Here is a 6,000-nt window from a genome sequence, read left to right on the forward strand (position 1 = left end):
CAATTCGTTACTATATCATACCGGTGTGTTGGAAAGTAAATGTTGTGGGTTTACTCTCCAACACACCGGTGTGATCTAGTAACGAATTAGCATAGTCTGTTCACGTGACAAACCTTACTAATTGGTTGTGTTGGGTGGTGGTGGATTTACCGACACATTAATAGTTACGCTTTCTAACCCCCAAAAAAAGACTCCATTATGGATAATTACTTCTGCCGTGGGAATGTTGAATTTCCACCATGGCCGTGGCCTTTGAACCCTAATTTTACAGTACATGAGGTCAAGCAATAATAAAACAGCTGCTGCAGGGTGGCTGGGTGCCTCTGAGGTCAGAACGCTCAGCCGGCAACACTGACATCCCGATTTTAAATGTAGGCATAGCAAGCTGTGATTAAATTGGGTTCTCAGGTTGCAGTGAATTGATGGTCTTCGCCCAATCACCAATGAATACACATACAAGAACAAAAACATGAGATTTGGTTCTACACTTAATGTGGCTCACTTCTAGCTATTTGTGTAGAACAGAGGAGACTGAAAGGGATCTCAGATGTAACTCTGTGATATCCACTTATGTGGGCAATTTTCTAATACAAAGGGTGGCACTGCTGTATGAGAGATCAAATCATGATTCGTCTCGCGACATCACACTGGTAGCCCAATTTGGATAAAATTGTGGGGACATATTTTTAAATAATTTCAAAGACAAAACAATACAACGGGTGCTGCCACAGTTGCTGTTGGCAATGTACACAATAGAATACAAATGTAAAGTTCTATAATGGTGCAGATCTCATCGACATTGATGGACCTGAGCCACAAGTATACATTCCATACTCCTATGGTAGGGCCCAGTCTATCCATGGGACATCCACTGTTTACTTACCACAACATTGCACAATAAAGTATCATATTGAATTCGTGTGTATAAATACAAATGCACTAATTGTAATTACTGAATATGTAAAAGGGTCTATATGATTTCCCCCATATAGACCAGCTACCTATGACTGCGTCATTATCATTTTATCTTGCCACCCATGGCTAGGCCTTTCCAGATTGAGCATTGTTGTCCAAAATGATCTTAATAGTGACAAAAATTTGCCGCCCGGTGACGCACGCTGGATAATAAATCCTGCTTCAGCCCTGGGGTCGATGACAATTATTGAAACGGATGCTCGGGTGAGTCAACACAGCTTCTCCTCCTTCCTTGGCGTACCTCTGGCCTGACTCACAATGGGTCACCAGCACACAATTATACTCCCAAGCCTGGATTGTTGCAGACCTTTTAGAATTGCAATGCCCTTTTGAGGTCCACATATCGTGCACCCTGGTAAGCGAAAAGAATGGTTACACAAACGCGCACACCCTGTTGTTTTCTCCGTACCCTGAGGTTAAATTACCTGGGCATTCAGCAGTGTAGGTGAGATCACAGTACAACTAAAACGATATATTGTTGAATGTTTAAAATTAACTCTTTCCATTGCACCCAAAATGTACTTCAATCCTCTTTGTACATTATCTTAAAACTTCTAAGTGTTATTCGTTGGGTCTTTCGGTACGACGTTTCGAACCTGATGACGACCGCTTGTGTTGCGATCGAAACGTCGTAGTTTTTTGTATTTTTTTTGTTATTTTCTTTGAACCTATCTACGTGACTTTACCGAAAGACCCAAAGAATATGAATTCCTGCAGTCACAAAAGCTTTAAGTCAATATTTCTAAATGTCAGTCAAACGGTGAAACATATTAACTCGGGTTATAATGATCTATCCCTCGCGATTCGATCAATTGTTGCTATCTGGAGCTGAATTTTGACGTAAGAATCGATTATTTTTTTGCCTCTTTCTTATTTTGTTTGTACAGTTGTGTTCACTCCATCAGCCTCAATGTAGCATTACCATTTATTTTTGGTGTCATTTAAGTGAATAAAAAACTCAGATTTTCTTTCTAACGAGCATTATGTTCTGTCTGTATTATGCAGCTTATGAATCGACGTTAATCGATGAAGAAATGTATTGTTCCACCCCTTCAATTAACAGACTCATGCAAAAAGGACTAGGGAGCGTTTGATATAAAACAATTGGCAAGAATTGCGCTATCCATCAGACTGCCCACTTGCATCTAATGCAGGAAAAACATTGCCCTGTAATAAGGTGACGATAATAATATGATGTAAGTAGTTAACAAGAAATCAAAGTACCTAATTAAGTGTTTATCTGAGTCCACCATCCAATGAAGGCAGCCGAGTGGCATGATTACAGAACTAAACATTAACTTAAAAAAAAATCACAGTTGTTAAACACAGGCCCAATGTCCCAAATGCCTCGCGGCCAGAAACAGACTGCACCGTTAAATAAGAATGGACGTGATACTGGAATTTAGCGAGGTTGTAAGACCTTGGGAAAGTCAATGTTGAGCGGTGTGATGAAAGAAGCAGCGAGGGAACGGTGAGCACAGCGTGGAACGAGACGGAACGTTCAGTCTGGTCGACTGAGTTGTCGACATAAGCGGGGAGGAATCGGCGAAGTTCAAGGCAACGTTGACCAGGGTAGCGGTGAGAATAAATAGAAGAGTGAAATGTTGGTTACACACGAGGAAAACGATGATGCTGTCATATCGATTTAGCAGATCATTGTGAAATCTCCAACTTCGAAAGCGTTTGACTGTGCAAGCGGTGCACTTTGTACCAAACTACATTTTCAGCAGATTATTGTCAGATGCACATGTAGGCATTTCACACCACAGTTTCACAGAACTAATTCTGGTGACCATGAACCAATGGTGGAAACTTTCTATTCCCATGAAAGGGGATGGTCTATTCATAGGATGACCACTCCTGACTTTTCACAAAATCGTATTTTGTTTTTACCTCAGAGGTAGTATAAGCTGAAACCAGCAGTCCCCCTGGTCTTTAACTCACAATCTTCTGATGACAAGTTAATTGATAAAGCAAAAACGAGTAACAGAGGTATTGATATCCTTCTCCCATGTACATTTTGGTGGCAAGAGCTTTTGTTTTGAAGCTGTGCTATTAATGTAATTTCCACAGCAACAGTAGCCGAAATGGAAGCATTTTACTTGTCATTCATTCGCGATAGTAAGGAGTGAAATTACATTTCTTGAAAAGGGCGGAGCAGTGGTTAGCGCACTGTGCCTGAGATCGACTCCTGGTCTTGGCATTCGTTAGCGGTGAGCGATATTTGAACCAGTGCTAGACAACTCTCTTCACCTAATCTACCCTGACCAGCTTGGCGAAGTATGGTCAAACAAGCCACCATCACTGACACAATATGGGAAGACTTTAACCTTGCTGCGGATTGACAAAGGGAAAGTGTATAATTGTATCGACGCAATATTAAATTTTTTGATTTGCATTTACAATGTGAGTTTTCCATTCGGAGCTTAGGCGAGGTTTTATCTCCCACGCCTCATATGCAGCAGGTCGTGGATTCGATCCCAATCCTAACAATACCTGTTGTATATTTGGACTTTACATGTTATCCCCGTGGTCATGCACTCCATATTTAGAAACGTGCGTTTAGATTATATCACTGCGACTATGAATTCCAACATATGATATACGCCAATTTTGAGAGCTTTCATATGTGGCCAGGTCATCTCCGAAAAATAGCTCATAGCTCAGTGGGCTTTACATGGGAAATAAAATAAATAATTACTTCCATTTCATTACCCCTTATGATGTTTCGAAGCTAATTTGGGCCATTCTCAGCATTTGCCATGAAATCCAGCTGTCAGAAGGGGGTTGGCACGGTCCCTTCAGCAAAGTGTTCCACCCACCACTGGAATGAGATGATGCAATTCGGCCACTGGCATTCATCAGCATGCCCTCCCATTGCAACTTGAGGCAATTGAGACTTCACTCACGAGAGAATTCTCACATATTACAGAGCATCACAACTTTTTGATCAAACCTTGTATTAGCCACAGCCATAAAAAAACGTAATTTCCAGCAGAGGCTGAAGGCTATGAATGGAGATGAATACTGACACAGTAGTTTCAATGGGAAAATAATTTAAATGTAGATGTTTTTTGTTGGTATGAATATGTTTTTGTTCCAGGCACCAAACTCCGTGCTTGTCAGCTCTCCAAGCATCCGAAAGGGACAGAGGATGTATGACATTAACTAAAATAATCTAACTCATCTCAACATTTACATAAACCATAATTTCGACGGCCTATGACTGCCTTATTCTAGGTCCTGCGGAGGGCATCTGACCACCTCGCCCGTCGCCCCCACTGACGGCCTCTTACTCCCCTCCCTCCAATGTGAGAAGATACTACTTACTCTATTGTATGTAGGGTGTGAGGGTATGCATGCCTACAATTTTTTTAAGTTGGCTGAAAACGCCTAAGGCTGGAATTAGAGTTAATTAATGCTCACTTATACAGAGTTTTCCCAAGGGTTTTTGGGGTGAGGGAGTGGATACCAAGAGGAAGGCAAAACAATCAGAGGAAGTTCGTGGAAGAGATGGCAAGGCACAAAGAGAGAATTTGAAGGCCACAAATGGACAAGAACAGCTGGGAAAAGGAAGGAATGGAAGAAAATGGAGAAGAGGCTTGTCCAAAATTGGGAAGTTGCTCACAGAAAAAAATATAAAATAAAAGCATAGAATCTTCGTACACGTGTGAAATCACTGAGAAAACCGCTCCATCACCACTATCCCAAAACAACATTATGACACTGTAATGTATTGCCTTACAGATGGGGCTTTGGCAAAGGAAGTTATGGTAAGAGTGAAATTGGCTTTGATTCGGATTAATTTGTTGAAACGGAGCCAAAATGAACAGATGCATCGTAGCCGTGCCTCCGACTCACTCCTGCGGCATTTAACGGCCGTCCACAAAAAACCAAATGGATGCCGTGCACAAGTGGCTGCGGTGGCCGTCCCTTCATTACGCCCAGGCAGAGCCCAGGCACTCTGTTATATTGCCCGTAAATGAGCGGCACGCACATCTTCACCGCGAATCCCATCACCAAGCTCATCAGCCGCCTGTTTGCTCTATCGCAGTCTCCCTGTTTTGCTATTGATTGCGTGGATGTATGGGTGCTCGGGGTCACCATATTGCGCTCCTATTCACTCATTTACAATGACTCAATACTCTTTGCGATGTCTTTGTTTTGTGTTTCTCTGAGCAACGTGGCTGCCAGGTATCATCATTAGTACTACTGTTCGTATACTCTCTGGTTCTTTCGGTAAAGTGACGTAGATAGGAAAATAAATCAATAATAGATCACGAGACGTTTCGATCGCAACAACAATCGATCGTCCTCAGGTGAAAGAGAGAAACATGCCTCTGTGACAAGGCGTTACATAGAGGGGGAGGGGGGGGGGATAAATTCAAAGAGGGCTTGAGTGATAGAGAGAAATTAAATGTGACAAAGAAGCTTAGATATCAAACTTCACAAAATGTAGAAATGTAATGCAACTCAGAGAGTCGGCAAACACAACAGTTGCAATACATTTCAAAAATTTTGTTAAGTTTGATATCTAAACTTCCTTGTCTCATTTATTATCTCTCTTTCATCCAAGCCCTCTGAATTTTATCCGCACCCTCTCGCCCCTTACGTCACTTTATCGAAATAACCTAAGAGTATGAAATCCTGCAGTCACGAAAGCTTTATTCAAGATTGTGTTTGCTATGTTCCTTTGTCAGAAGTGTGTGTATGTGTGTATAATTGTGGCAATTGGCAATGACGTTAGATAATAGATTAATTTAGAGTTTCCTTATTTATCTAGGAAAGCCACGTTGAGTCATAGGGCACTTTATCATGAGGATTTTTTTATCCCCAAATATGTTTTAAACCATCCATTGAGTGTTCATACCAGTAGAAGAAAACCCCACAACCCTCTTCTAGAGCGACGACATTCTGAAGCACGATTTGGGTGCCTCGGGCAACGGTAAATAGTCAGCAAAATCAAACAGACACACACAGACACCGCACCTATCTGAAAAATGTTTCTTTCGCCCCCGTGAGTTA

Source organism: Lethenteron reissneri, chromosome 25 (assembly GCF_015708825.2).
Source record: "Lethenteron reissneri isolate LAM-NWPU_2019-01 chromosome 25, ASM1570882v1, whole genome shotgun sequence".
Taxonomy (NCBI): Eukaryota; Metazoa; Chordata; class Hyperoartia; order Petromyzontiformes; family Petromyzontidae; genus Lethenteron; species Lethenteron reissneri.